The sequence below is a fragment of the Micropterus dolomieu genome, linkage group LG07, assembly GCF_021292245.1.
Source record: "Micropterus dolomieu isolate WLL.071019.BEF.003 ecotype Adirondacks linkage group LG07, ASM2129224v1, whole genome shotgun sequence".
NCBI classification, from domain to species: domain Eukaryota; kingdom Metazoa; phylum Chordata; class Actinopteri; order Centrarchiformes; family Centrarchidae; genus Micropterus; species Micropterus dolomieu.
Window position 1 is genome coordinate 27,198,002 of NC_060156.1, and position 16,427 is coordinate 27,214,428.

The following is a 16,427-nucleotide window of genomic DNA, read 5'->3' on the forward strand; positions in this document are numbered from 1 at the left end:
ATGGCAGCTGACTCTGGCCATGTCAGCATCTTAACTCTTCTCAACCTCTCTGCAGCCTTCGATACAGTCTCCCACTTCATTCTTCTCACTCGCCTCTCCGAACTCATTGGCCTCACTGGTACTGTGTATTCCTTGTTTCAATCCTATCTCACCAACAGGCAACAATACATCACCCTTAAGGGCATCTGCTCTGAATTGACGCCAGTCTCCCATGGCGTGCCTCAAGGATTGGTGCTTGGCCCGCTAGTATTCAATATTTACATGCTACCTCTTGGGATGATCATTCGGAAACATGGACTCCTCTTCCACTGCTACGCTGATGACACCCAGCTCTACATCAGCACTAAGTCGTCTACTCCCCTTCCACCAGTGTCTTGCGTCTTATTAACTGCCTGAAGGACATCAAGAAGTGGATGAACAGTAACCTCCTCAAACTCAATAAAGACAAAACAGAACTCATGATGTTTGCCCCACAGTCACAAAAAGGTTGGTGACATCACACTGGACGTGGATGGCTGCTCAATCTCTGCATCCCCTCAAGTACGCAACCTGGGCGTCATCATGGACTCCACTCTCTCCTTCCAACAGCACATCAAAAACACTACTAAAACTGCCTTTTACCATCTTAAGAACATCTCCAGACTCCGACAGTGCCTCTCCAACTCTGTAGCTGAGACCCTCATCCACTCCTTCATCACCTTCCGACTTGACTATTGTAACAGTATCCTGTTCGGCCTGCCCAGCAAGGCTACTAACAGACTTGATGACAGAGCTTTCTGTGTCAGTGCACCATCACTCTGGAACAAGCTTCCTCTTGCCATCCGCACTGCCTCCTCTACAATAACATTTAAAACCCAGCTTAAAACATACCTCTTCACTGAGGCCTATGGGCTTTAATCTCCCCTGGCCTCACACCTCTCACCCCCCCCTTTTTTGTTTGTTAAGCGTCCTTGGGTTTGTGAAAGGCGCTACATAAATCAAAGTTATTATTATTAATATTATTATAATATTGCTGATTCCTTGTTGCGGAATGAATTTCAGAAATTTTGAAAACTGTGCCTGGAGGCAGCCCCATCCATCCTGATCATCCCCCCATTCATTCAAATGAAAAGCAATTCGCTTTTTTAAATTAATTAAAGCGGTTGGGGGCAGACATTGTCACTATGGGGTTTTGGGTGGGCAACTTCTCTAATGGAAGTGCAGAAAAGCGTGTAGGACTGCGAATTTGCCATCTGGTCTCACCTCTGGGTTGTCATGGTTTTGGTGGGTTTGTTTGGTTCAACTAATAAACGTGGACAGATTTCTAGACACAACAGCTGCTCTATCCAAAGTTGGATGAATGCCTCATCAGATCAGGTCTTCCCCAGAAAGTCCGCCAGTTGTCTACATAGCCCACATCGTTTTGCAGGACACCACCTCGACAGACAGAGATTGAATGATGGCATGCAGCTAAATATATCATCACTGCTCAGAATTTGCAGGGGCCCAAAGAAAACTAACTATTGGAGCCCGATATTGTCTTTACATAGTTACAACAACTGGTGGTGGCGCATAGATAAGATGCTTGCCTTTGGTGTGGGTTCGATTCCCACTGTGAGACATCCACCATGTGTCCCTGAGCAAGACACTTAACCCCTAGTTGCTCCAGAGGCATGCGACCTCTGACATGTATAGCAATTGTAAGTCGCTTTGGATAAAAGTGTCAGCTAAATGAATAAATGTAAACAATCATTTTAATGACCTCCGATTGGTGTAATCGGGTGTCGTTATCGCCAACGTTAAACGCTACCAGAAACATACAAGCATCACTAACTGGAAATAAGACAATCCACTATACCACAGCACATCAGCCAATGTTCCCACTGAGTGCCAGGTGTGAATTGAACATTTATAATGAGAGATAAACAATTTTGATGGCAGATCCCCACAACAGACAGAATGAGATCATGGATACCAGAATTGAAATTACTTTCCTCTGCAGTTTATCTGGAAGGAGCTCAGAGTTGATGCGCTGCACTCTTGCATTGACAGGCAGTTGGAGTTTATAGTAAGTCATTAAAGGAGTAGCTTGTCATATAGTAAGTCAAATGAAAAAGAAACAAGTCAAGTCATTTATTTATATAGCACATTTCATACAGCAAGTATAGACTCCATGTGTAAACACAGTTAGCCTCACAACGGTTTGTTCGTACAATATTCTGTTTACACAGAATATGCAGTCAATTAACCCATTTCTAAAATGCTAAGTTTTTCTTTACATACAAGCTTACCCAATACCAAAACTATAGATGTTTTTTGTGTTATTTACAAATGCTAGCACAAAACATGTCAGAAATTAAGATATCATTTTCAAAACCTTAAATAATGTATAAAACCTCTACTTCTGCTACAATAGCGGCTCAAAATCTATACTGAAACAGCTGATAAGCACTTCTGAATAAACATATCATTGAAACATTGAGAAATAGCTGATTTATTGTCATTTGGGTAAAATAGATCAACCACAGCTAATTCCAATCTCAACCAGAGACATAGACAGATGTTGAAGTTCTTTCAATTACATACACAATGCAGTAAAAAGGGGACTTTCTGGAGTTGAGTTTATCTAATGTGGATACAGAAGAACACAGAAAAGGAGAGAAAGAAAGAATAATGTCTGAACAAGGGAGAAGAATAATTGGGCCCGGACGAGGAGTTGCTGAACCAAGGTAAGTGTTTCTATCCAGGTGCATAGCAAGAGATGACAATTACATTTAGCTGACACTTTTATTCAAAGTGACTTACAATTGCTATACATGTCAGAGGTTGCACGCCTCCGGAGCAATGAGGGGTTAAGTGTCCTGCTCAGGGACACAATGGTGGATGGGTCACAGTGGGGGATTGAACCCGGGTATCTCACACTAAAGGCAGGCGTCTTATCCATTGCGCATTTTTACTTTACTTTACTTCTGTAATTCTGTCAATTACATCTTTTTCCTACTCTACATACTATAAAGTAAAGATGACTGATTCACTTTTACAGTTTGTTGGCAAAAATGCACACATTTGACCCTCAAGACAAAAATATAGGGTGGTTTACATTAAAAGGAAAATGAATTACAAAAAACAATGGATTTACTTTAACATTGTCTACCGTATGTAGGTAGAACTGAAACATGAAAAATAGTCCAGTTTTGGTAATTCCATCAACTGTTTGTATTTGGAAAGTCATTGTGCTATGATTGATTGATCTGTTGAGTGGGTGAATTGACATATTCAAAAAGTGAAAATTCTGGAAACGAGTTTTATGTGCCTGTGCCCTTATGTTTATCTGTCTGTAATTCTGCTCAATGTCAGCTTCACATAACCCCTCAAAGAATGTTTTCATTGTTCAAGTAATGGTGTATTAGAATCAATATAGTTTGAGTGTGTTGCTGGTTAAATGTATTTGTATTATTACACTCGCTGGCTGTTGCAGAGTCAAACCTGTGTCTTTTCAGTTCTTGCAGTGTGTGTAGATCTCATGGGAAGTCTTCTCTCACATTCAACATGTGATTGGACAGAAGGGTTTTGTTTTCCAAGCAAGTCTTTTTGTTTGTTACAGTAAACTCGCAACGCAACATAACAACTGCACTTCTACTGTTTTATTTATATTGTGGCTGTTGTACCATTCTCTCATATGCTTTACATCTATCAAATTCCACCAAGTCTACTGCGTGGTTATTTAACTGAAATAAATTGCATTAAATAATCATCAACATGATTTTGGGACACATATTTTGATGTTATTACATTTCACATAGTGATATACACGATGATATGCTGACACAATTACACTTACAATATACACTGCTTATGTCATTTTATCAATCAATTAAACAATAATTTAGACTTTTTAGACAGAGGGAAAACAAAACAAAAACACAACAGAAAAAGCAAACTAAACATAAACTCAGAAATACAACACATTTAAGGGGTTCACAGATTCAAAGGTCTCATTTGTCAAATACGTAAGGAAAGTTAGGTTTGCATGCCTTTTAGGGTGTGGTTAAATAGTAGTGTAGCTTATACATATATATTGGCCTATCGTGCACTTGTCAATTGTACATGTCAAACTGAATGCATACAAATAAGCATAGCAATAAGAGTCACAAAGCTAATATAGGGATGTTTCAATATAAATCAGTAAATTAAACTTTCCAAAAAATGAAAATGTCCTTTGCTTGCAAGTCCAAATAATTGAATATGCCAGAACAATTGTTCCGTTATTTATAGGCCTCTAAGGCTATCGCTATTGGGCTCACCCCTGCTCGCACCTGCTGAGAAAAGTTGTCTACGCCCACCCACAGCGTGGGCCTCTCCTACATCCGCACCTTGTGTATATACACACACAACGGTGAGACCTGGCCATCGGCTCCCATTTTTCTTCAGCACTGAGCTGTCTAAAGAGCAGAAGATTTTCAGTCACAAGAAGAGCGACGTCTTCTAGCAAGTCACCCCGGGACGGCGCTACATCTGTACGGGTGTGCGGCGTCTGTGACACGGGCTTTGTCCTGCCGGGGGACCTCCATCCCCCTATGCTGGGCACGCCTCGGACCGTAGCACGCCAGCTGAGCGCTCACCCCCGGCTCACACAGCTCCTTCTGCGCCCTTCTCTCCCTGAAGAGAAGCATCGCCAGGTGGATAATTTTGCCGGTAAGGTAACGAGGAGATGTGGTGGTGTACCCACTCTCTCTAGACAAAGCCCTCAACCTGTTGCTACCGGAAGAGCGGGAGTCCCCCAGCGGCTCCCCAGCGGCTCTCCGCCTCTCCCGTTCCAACCTCCGGGGGCGCCGGCCTCGACGTTGTTATGTTGCCGCGGTGAGGCAAGTGAACGTTAGGCTACCAGGATGCTAACGCCAGGTTAACGTTGAGCTAACAGGAAGCTAACATGTAGCTGACATGCGGTCTGCCCCTGGATTAACTGACCAGCAGTATCCCCATTGCTCCACATTAGTTGCAGCTAATGACATCTAGCAACCACATTGCTTGCTGCTGGCCAACCCTCATCGCTCAGAGCAGACGACGGATAAGCTATGGGTCGGAAAAAGCTGTGTGTTGTCTTGTTGCTCCTTTTGTGGAAGTTATTGAACAAACACTGTCTGTGCCTGTCTCAGTCAAACCAGTCACACCAAGCACATATTTCCACCACTGTGTGAGTCAGCTGCTGTTAGCCAGGTGGCTAATCTGCAGCTTGAGCTCAAAGCAACAAGCAGTAGGGGTGAAAGTACCATTTTTCAGAAAAACCTGATTTTAAAAGATAATGTTTCAGACAGAGATATATTTTTGCTGTAGTCACTAACTCACAAGTGTGGTCTATAAATATCAGGTGATATTTTGTATAAATGTAGAACGACTTCCATATAATTTCACTTTAAACATAAGTGGCACATTGTTACTTTCGACCACGTCAGCTGGGGTCAACAATACAAGCTAGATTTTTTGTGTTACCCTTAAATAAACATGACTGTGACCTTGTTAATGTGTAACTGCAAACCTCTTTTATCCTTTATCTTGTTGGACCGTGACTTTAAATTACCCTTTTTAAACTATGTGTAGTCCTTGGTCCTGCATGTTCTTTAATGAAGCAATAGGAGAAGATGTTTTTGGTCCAAGTTAATCAGTTTTATTACAAGTAAATGAATAAAGCTTCAACTGAGCTCTGGGTCGATCTTCCTTTTTCTGACAAACAACAAGCTGTATCAGTTCATGAAGTCTGACTGGTTATCTCTCCTTGACCCAGTGTTTTAGTATACATCGTCATGTCATAAAACAATAAAACAAAAGTGTAGGTCAGTCCATGATTGGCCCACGTCCTCTGACCCAATGCGAGCCAGGACGGTGGCTTAATCTACAACGGATCCAGGGTCTCTTTTTACAGCGATTTCTCCTCGATGGTGATGAAGAAACGCAAGGCATACGACGCAGTGAAACAGCTGCTGCGGGAGCGAGGGATGCCGTATGCTATGCTATTACCGGCTACTCTACAGGTGATACACGGAGGCTCTTAAAAGTGGTTTTCCAACCCGGAGGAGGTATGCGCTTTCATTGACACTCTGCCTGGATGATGACCTTACGCGACACATAGCTCCGTTTGCCTGGCCTGGGACACTTCTTCTGCAATGACTGTAGTCTTACCACTATCTTACCTATTTTTGAACACTCTGAACATTTTAAGTATATTGAACATTTCCCAACCGAGTGGCAAGGCTGCTCGTAACGTGAATACTACATTTCCCTCTTATTTCGTTCACTCCCGCAGGGAGGACTTCTTTCATTTTCATGGCACGCTATACATGCATTGCTGTCAGTTCGCTCTTGGTGAGTTTAAAAGGTGCTTGTATGGTGAACAGTCCCTGTTTATTTGGGGAAAGGCCCTTAGTTTGTCTTTTTCTGTTGTAACGTTATATTTGCTATGCTTGTTCAATGGCCATGTCTGATTTGTATAATATTAAGATCTGTTCTTGGAACATCCGCGGCCTTCAAAAGCCTGCCAGGAGAACGGCAGTATTATCATTTTTGAAAAAGGAAGACGTTTCTATTGCATTCCTCCAGCAGACTCACCTGGAGGACAAGGATAATGCTAAATTGCATAGGAGCTGGGTGGGGCACGTCTTTGCTACCTCATACTCTTCTTTTAGTAGGGGCGTAGCCATTTTGATTAATAAAAAGCTGGCTTGATTGTGTTAAAGACATCCAGGGTCTGTATGTAATACTCACAGGGAAAGAGGTAACATTTATGAATCTATACTGTCCCACAGCTTACTCCCCTGATTTTCTCTCCAAGGCCTTTGCAGTTTTTATGGAATGGACCTCAGGCGACTCTTGTGGGAGGAGATTTCAATTGTCACCTCAATCCCTCTCTTGATAAACTCCCATCTGACATCTCTCCCCCTTCTAAACAAGCGAGGGCGCTCACTAATATATGTCATGACATTGAATATTCTGATGTGTGGAGGCAGCTTCACCTGATTATGTCTTTTGTTGCATCCAAAAGGCGTAGGAAGAATGAACAGCGTAAACTTCTCGAATCTCGATTAGCTGAATTGGAGAGAAATCACACATCTAGCCCAAGTCCTGATTTGCTTAAGGAACTGTCATACGCACTACATAATGTGCAACGACTTCCCCGAGTTGGTTGATGGAAAAGGACTTAGAGGAGACGAGAGATCAGATTCAAACCACACCTTTATTGAGACAGATATATCTGGAGACCCTTCCTGCACGCTACCTAAGTCAATGTCTGACTACTCTTCCGCTAAGCTGTGTATATGTTGATGAGACATCACCCAGCTGCACATCCCATGTTACCTTATATGGAAGCTGTCAATAGGTGTAGAATATTTCTAGTGTGCCTTAAGGGCTGTCATGTGAGTGTGTGTGTGTGTGTGTGACTGTATTAAGAAAAGTGTGAAGTGTGTCAGAGTGTATTATTGTCAGGGCCCGGTTTCCTGTTATTCAGCACAAGCTTCTAACTGTCTTAACTGCTGAGTTACCTAAGATAATCATGTCACACAATATTGAGTATCATATGAGCAATCATAAGTAATAAGTAAGCATATAAGAGAATCATATCATGCAATATCACTGTAGGGTTGTGTTGTATATCCACAATTTCCCCCTTTTGATCTCTTTTAAGAGATCACTCCTCAAATTGGAGTTGATCCACCTGGTGCTCATCATCAGCTGCGTTTGCCAACAGGGGCATCATATGCATGTGCTGACCATCTCTCTTCTCCACAGCGGTGTTGATCACCCTTTGGACCAAGCCACGAATACAAGGAATACAACAACAACCACATGTAACTAAAATAGCCCTAAAAGTAGCAAATGATAACAATTCCCACTGATAACCCCCCCCAACAGCCTAGGATTTCCCCACATCCCCATTTTAACACTCCTCTCTTTGGTTCTAGTTCTAGAAACTCTGAACTAGGAGTTGGAAACCTCCTGAGCACTACTACGCTGCTGCAGCCTTCTTCCTGGATGTGGAGCTCCTTCTGCTGATCTTCTTTCCTCAGTCTCAGGGGTAGACTAACCTGAGACCCTTAACACAGACCAGGGGATTATTCCCCCCCTATGTTGAGGTCTGGTTTCTTTAACTTAACACCTTGTGTGTGTTAAATTTGCCAGGCAGAAGCTGTATGAGTTTGGGGATAAACCTGGAAGATATCTTGCTAACCTTGTCAGGAAGGGGGCAGATTCTTAAAATATAGTCTCTATTACTGATTCCAATGGTGTTAGATCGTTTGATATTAGAACCATTAATAAACATTTTGCATCATTTTATTCCAACCTATATAGTTCCGAACAGCCCGACAATGCCCTGATCTTCATGCGTCAGTTTTTTGCAGACTTATTGGGCTCAGATCCACCAATTTCCCCCCCCCCCACCGCGGGAATAGGCAGGGTGACCCCCTCAGCCCCCTGCTCTTCGATATTGCTATTGAGCCACTGGCCCAAGCAGTAAGACAAAACATTTAAATTTCTGGTATCTTCATTGGTGAAAAGGAGCACAAAATTACCTTATACGCGGATGACATTTTGGTACACCTATCGCAACCCCAAACTTCTGTCCCCTGTTTGATTAAGGTTGTTTCTTCATTCAGTGTCTTTTCGGGTTATAAAATTAACTTTGCCAAATCTGAGACTTAGACTGCTGGGCCCCTCTGCCTCTTTCCTGGCTAGATAGGGTTGCTCTTATTAAAATTAATGTACTGCCTAGAGTACTATATCCGCTGCAAATTATTCCTATCTTATTATCCAACAAGGCTATTAAGGTGCTTGAAGTCTGGCTAAGCTCCTTTATTTGGAGCAAAAGGAAGCCCTGTCTCAAGATGGCAAAACTTCAAATGGCAGGTCGCGATGGAGGTCTAGATGTACCAAATCTTAGATTTTACCAACCGGCATCACACCTGCGGTTGATTGCAAGCTGGCACAACTGTGATCCAGCCTCGATTTGGCATGATATTGAGTCCTCTCAGTTGAAGTGTCCATTGTTCAATCTGCTGTTTATGAATAATCCTGAATCTGTTAAAAAAAAAACACTGCCTTAACCCTATTACACTCAGTACTATCAGAGCCTGGAGATCCATTCGCTCTATTGAAGGCCGGGCTCAGTTATCATCCCCTCTCACTTCCATTCTTAATAACCCGGACTTTCTGCCAGGTTGCAAGGACCAGGGCTTTAAAGTATGGACCACTCAAGGGCTGACGAAAATCGGTGATCTATTTAAAGGCCAGATCTTACTGTGTTTTCAGCAGTTGCGTCAGCAATTCGGTTTATTTAATCAAGGTGACTTCTACAGATATTTACAAATTAGAGATTTCATCATTAAAGACACCACCTTAATGACTAACAACACATTTCATGTGTGGAGAAGGCCCTGTCTCTACAGATTGGCAAACAGAACATAACTGTTTTTTACAGAGCCCTAATTTCTAGTTCTCCTTTTACCTCACAAACCACAAAGCATGCCTGGAAGAAAGATCTGGGTGTTGCCATAGAGAATGCGGAATGGCGGGAAGTCTGGTTTCAGGCCTCTAACATTTCTGTGTGCAAATGCACCAAATCCACACTGCTGTCAAGAACAAACTGGACGCTAACATCTCCCTGCTTTGCTGGAAGTGCAACTCTGAGACTGGTAGTTATGTTCACTGCCTCTGGTCATGTGTGAAGTTACAAATATATTGCTCTAGTATTGTCAATGAACTGACTGCTATTTTTGGTGTCCCAGTACGGATGGACCCTATGTGCCTGATACTTGGTCTCCCAGAAGGTCGGGTCACCGACAGTAAACACAGGAGACTTTTCAGTATACTGACTTTTGCTGCCAGGAAGAACATTCTACTCTTCTGGATTAAAACTGTTGCTCCAACAAAAAAATCATGGCACAGCATTGTTAGGGACTGTATTCCTGGTGAATACATCACGTGCATTCTTCACTCCAAAATAGATGCTTTCTATAAGGTCTGTGACCCTTACTTGCAGCATATTGGCCCCACGATGTCATCCTCCTTGCTTCATGGATTTTCTAGATCAGCCTAGCCTGTCTTTGTGCCCACTATCTAACAGGCGCCTTGTAGCCTTGCTGTGTTTGTGTGCTCTGTATTGATTCCCGTTTGGATACTGCTCTGCCTTGCTGCGGAACACTGTGCAGGGGGAGGTTGGATGGGAAATGTCCCCACTGTCATTTATTTTAATTTTCATATTTACGGTCATATTTATTTACTGTACCCACATGGTCGCACTCTTTTTTTTTTGTCATGTCTGAGCAGTTCTGTGTTTCAAAAAATGCAATAAAAATATTTCTCAAAAAAAGAAAATGAAAAAATTAAACATAATTTAGATAAATTAAACAATAAACAATAAAATTAAGATAAAAATTTAAAATCTATTTACAGAATAGGCCTATACAAATTTCACATTTTGAAATTTGTTTAAGTAAGTAAACAAATATAAGCAACAGTATGAGTGATCTGCATGTTGAGTGCTTTTTACTGACACCCACTACACTGATCTCCTTAGGAGACAGGCCAAAATAAATATCAGCCACTCTCTTAATATGCATGCAGCTTCCTCTCCTAGTCCAAGGAGAAGACTTAATAATGTGATTTGTACCTGTGGTCTAGTCTTCTCCCCAATTACCTCTGCCCTCCTTCTACATTATCTAAACAAAGCGCATGGCATATGGCATGAGAATTTATCAGCTGACCTGAGACTAATATTTCAAATAGAGATGTCCAGAAACGCCTTTTCAAACATCTGGCTGAATCAGACCTCTGTCTTTCTGACCCACGCTATTGGCATATTCTGTTAGTATAATATGACATATTTTAATAAATGCTGAATTAAGAGCTTTGTAGGTAAGAAGAATGATTTTAAATTCTATTCTGGATTTTACTGGAAGCCAATGCAGAGAAGCTAAGACAGGGAAATATGATCTCTTTTCCTGGTTCCTGTCAGAACACGTGCTGCAGCATTCTGAATCAGCTGAAGAGTCTTAATGGACTTTTTTTCGAGCAGCCTAATAATAAGGAATTGCAGTAATCCAGCCTAGAAGTGACAAATGCATGGACTAGTTTTTCCTGCATCATTTTTAGACAGGTCTTGGTGAATTTTGTTTCTAATAGTTAGAATTTTATCATTAAAGAAGCTCAAGAAGTCATAATTACTGAGAGCTATGGGAATACTTGGCTCAATAGAGCTGTGACTCTCTGTCAGCCTGGCTACAGTGCTGAAAAGAAACCTGGGGTTGTTCCTATTTTCCTCTATTAATGACGAGTAGTACGCTGCTCTGGCATTACGGAGGGCCTTCCTATAAGTTTTAAGACTATCTTGCCAAATTAAATGATAATTTTCCACTTTGGTGGAACGCCAATTCCTCTCAAGTTTCCGCGATATTTGCTTTAATTGCGAGTTTCAGTATTATAGCATGGAGCTAACCGTCTTTGTTTTAGTATTTTCTTTTTTTAGAGGGGCTACAGGGTCGAGTGTCATTCGCAGTGAGCCTGCAGCACTATCAACAAGATGATCGATTTGTGAGGGACTGAAATTAGCATAGGAGTCCTCCATTACTTTGTGACTTAATAATGAATTTAGAGCTGATGGAATCGCATCCTTAAATTTAGCTACAGCACTATCAGACAGACATCTTGTATAGAAATGTTTGCCCAGTGGCGTGTAGTTCAGCAATACAAACTCAAAAGTTATCAAACAGTGGTCGGACAAAGAGGGATTCTGTGGGAACACTATTAAATGTTCAATTTCAATACCATACACCAAAACAAGTTCGAGTGTGTGGTTGAAACAGTGAGTCGGTTCATGAACACTCTGAGAGAAGCCAATGGAATCTAACAGAGAGATAAACGCAGTACTAAAGCTGTCATTCTCAACGTCCACATGAATATTAAAATCCCCTACAATAATAACTTTGTCCGTTCGAAGGACTAAAGTTGAATTCAGAGTACGGACCAGGTGCTCGGTACATTATAATGACATTATAACTAGTACACCTTTAGAAGAGAGAGATCTGATGTTTAAGAGTCCGAATTTAATTTTCCTATTAGTTTGCACTATTGCTCTTGTGGTTTTAATTTTTATGAGGTTTTTATGCACAGCTCCTCTTCTGTTTACCTTTTGATTTAAATAATTTCAGTGGTCGGGGGGCAGACACCGTCACTATAGGGTTTTCACTAAGTAACTCCTGAAATGGAGAAGCAGAGAAGTGTGTTAGACTGCGACTCTGCGTAGGGTTTTGGGTGGGTAACTGCTGAAAAAGAAGGGCAGAGAAGTGTGTTAGACTGCGACTCTGCCTCCTGGTCTCAACTCTGGGTTGTCATGGATTTGGTCCACTAATAAACTTGGCCAGATTTCTAGAAATGAGAGCTGCTCCTTCCCAAGAGGGATGGATGCCGTCTCTCCGGATCAGACAAGGTCTTCCCCAGAAGGTCTGCCAATGATCTACAAAGCCCACATCGTTTGCTGGACACCACCTCGTATGAGCCCTTGAAGCGGACATTATGCCTGCCCTATTCCCTTGCCGGTTGAGCGGCGCAGTGATGAGCCCCTGCCTCCCTCCCCTCACCAGAGGAATGGCATAACATGGCTTGTGAGTGGGTGGTGCGCAAAAACCTATACAAAATATAACGGTAGTTACGTACTGTAACTCTAGATTCTAAAAGTATACGCGCAGCACTCTAAGTTGTAGTCCTCACTGGACCTTAGTTCTCAGTGCTAAAGAAAAGGCACTATTGGAGCATATTGCCGGGCCTCACCGTTGTATATATACAAGGTGCGGACATATGAGAGGCCCACACTGTGGGTGGGTGTAGACAAATTTTCTCAGTGCCACACAGGCGCGCAGAGGGGTGACCCCAATAGCGATAGCCTGACTCCGGGAATCCACTGACTCTGGCTACGGCACGTTACGGCTGCGCCACGGTTTTGATGCATCTACTGGAAGTGTCTCAAAAGTGTGTCAGCAGCGGAGCGTACCAGTCTGCCCCACGTTATTTACTTGTTATTCATTTGTCCTTTTTGTGTTTCTACTACCATCTTCACAGCTCTGTTACCCCATTTTGTTCCGTCAACTTCAGGCTGCATTTCCCACAAGGAGCATTTCAGAATGAGAGCGTTTTGCCTGCCTGATTTTGCTGACATGTTTCGATTTTGTTGATTTGGTAATCAGTGTTTGCTTTTTGTGCTTCTTCTGTGATTAAGTAGGCTACGTAGTTAAATGATTTCGTTTTGTGTCTGGATTCTCTCTGCCGTTCTGTGTCTGACTTCCTGCCTGGTTCGATCTGCTCTGTGCTGCTAGCGGCAAAAATAGACCTGCTCCCTATTCTTCTGGGCCGCACTGTGGCCGCAGCTGGTGGACTCACGAGCATTGACTATAACGGCCGTGATTAGCTACGGCAACCGCGGCGCATCCGTAACGCGCCGTAGCTGGAGTCAGTGGATTTTAGGCTTTAGAGGGCTGCGCCTATACTCATAGAATCTGGAGTTACAGTACGTAACTACCGTTGTTCACCTACAATAAGGATTCCAGAAAGAGAAATAATACTACTCTTTGGGGATTCAATCATAAACAACTGTGCTGCCCTCTGTATCAGAAAAACAAAGATGTCCCTTTGTCCACAGGTTTATTAACGTTGCAAGAATAGGAAACTAAAACATATAATCAACACTATGCTTACTTTTGACATGTACAGATACTGTATACATAACATAAATATACTAACTTAATCTTTAATCTGAATTAAATCATATTGTTTCTTTACTGTGGCAATTATTAGTGCTGGGCAACGATTAAAATTATGTATCACGATTAATTGCATCGCACTCAACCTCGTCACGGCCTGTCCTCCCTCTTGCCTTTGGGCAGGAGAGACCGCAGCCTGTGTTGCAGCGCTGCCAGGTGCAAAAACAGCTTCCACCCAGCTGTAATCAGACTGCTGAACACAACTACACAACTAAATTGAACCTTATTATGATGTGCAATATTTTTATTTATTTATGTAAGTGCAATACATCACAGAGTTGTGTGTATAAATAGGCTGATGAACATTTTTACCGGTGTATATATACTAACAGAGCTCTGTTTTATTTTATTTTATTATCCTGTTTTTAATCTGTCTAAAGGAGGAGTGCTTGTAATTTCATTCATGCTTGACATAGTCCTGTGTTTTGCTGAATGAAAATAAAAGAAATCTTGAATAGATGGTCGATGCAAAGCACCTCATGAATATTGATTCATATGAATGAGCCTGCTTACCGTGAATTGCAGCAACAACAACAGAGAGGAAGACAGAAAAAAAGAGTTTCTCTGACACAGAAATGTAGATGCTGGTCAACACATTTTGATGCAGCGGGCTCACAACAAAAGAAAATGGAGCAAGTTTAGAAGCCCCAAATAAGATTTTAGGCAACCTTTTCTACAATTCTTTAAAAAGGTGGTATTATGCTCATTTTCGGGTTCAAAACCTTATTTAGGGGTTGTACCAGAACAGGTTTACATGGTTTAATTTTCAAAAAACACCATATTTTTGTCATACTGCACATTGCTGCAGGTCCTCCTTTCACCCTGTGTGTTGAAGGCTTCATTTTAGCTATGGAGTCATTCATGTTGCCTCTACATGATCTTTGTTGGGAGTTGTACATGCGCAGTTGCTAGGTAAGGACTACTAGCCAATCAGAAGCAGAGAAAGGCGGGTCAGTGAGAAGCCGGTAAACACAGCTTCGGTTCAGCTGTACATCCCCTTACCAGGTTAGCAACATGGACTTGAGCAAGAGTTTCAGAGTGGTGAGTTATTAATCTGTAACAAAAGTATCTGTCATCCTTAAAGTTTTAACTGAGCTCTGTCTCTACATCACAGTAACAACTTTATGTCCACTTTATGGACTTTGGGCTTTTTCACTTTGCAAACCTATTACATGCACAAAAAAGGTATATAACTCAATAAAGGAGAGAGAAAAATGCTATTTGATGACATCTTGTAAGCAAATTAACATGTAAGTTGATCAACTAACAGTGTGTATGGAGAATGACGTCATCCAAAAGTGCAAGATAGCACCTGTTGTTCATTTACTACTTTTGCCTTAATGAATATGTAATTTGGGGCGATTAAATTTTATTGTGCAAAGTAATGGGAGGGTAACATGCAAATACATTTATTTACTTTTTTTGTAGCCCCTCTGAAAAAGAAAATAATAAAACAAAGACGGTTAGCTCCATGGTATAATACTGAAACTCAAATTAAAGCAAATATCGCGGAAACTTGAGAGGAATTGGCGTTCCACCAAAGTGGAAAATTCTCGTTTAATTTGGCAAGATAGTCTTCGTCCTCCGTAATGCCAGAGCAGCGTACTACTCGTCATTAATAGAGGAAAATAGGAACAACCCCAGGCTTCTTTTCAGCACTTTAGCCAGGCTGACAGAGAGTCACAGCTCTATTGAGCCAAGTATTCCAATAGCTCTCAGAAATAACGACTTCATGAGCTTCTTTAATGATAAAATTCTAACTATTAGAAACAACATTCACTAAGACCTGCCCTCAACTGGCACCGACTTATCTCTAAACTCAGGAACCTTAGAAATAGCTGTAAAAACAGTTATATGTTTAGACTGCTTAAATACAGGTAAAATAAACAATTGCTGAACAATGAGAAATAGAGGTTCGATTGTGGGAAGCATTTGACTCATACGGCAGAGGAGAACTAATGAAAGTAAGCTAACTTATGAGTTTAGGAGTTAAAAGGAAATCTCTGACCACAGAATGTTGGTTAGGTCTTACGGCTTGTCGGCCTGCTTTGGCCTGTTGCATGGGTCCTACGCTAGCTGCCCGATCCTGGCTTTTTGCTAGGGATTCTCCGTGTCTGACTGAAGAAAATGCCTCCTCCGTCTGGCAATTCGGCTGTTTTCAGGTTTCCTTCGTTGCCGCTGGCGAGACCACGTGGCTTGGTCTGACCTCGGTGAAGTTGGCTCAACGAAAAAGCTTAAAATGGAACTTGGTCGTTCCTGAATTAGTCCAGTGTAACTTAACGGAACAAAACAAAAGAAAGAAAGAAAATAAAACAAACTGAGGGGCAGATCGATGTCGTGGCACTTCGCGTGTGTAGCTTTAAGTGAACAAAGGGCTGGCCGAACTCTTAGGGCGTTGCCTGGCGAGGCACGCGTGCCGAAGCATCCAGAGGGCAGAGCCAAGAGAGCAAAGAAGAGAAGAGCACGAACGACGTCGCGTGTCGCTCTTTTGTTGCCTGGGGCGTGGTTCCCCAGAGGGCGTTTCAGGTTTCCCAAGGGACTGCCTTTCTAAACTTAATGTCTAAAAGAAAAGAAATCTATTTGCGTGTATTATAATCAAAAATTTTCCACAATCAAACCTCAATGGTCAAACGGTTGTACTGTTCT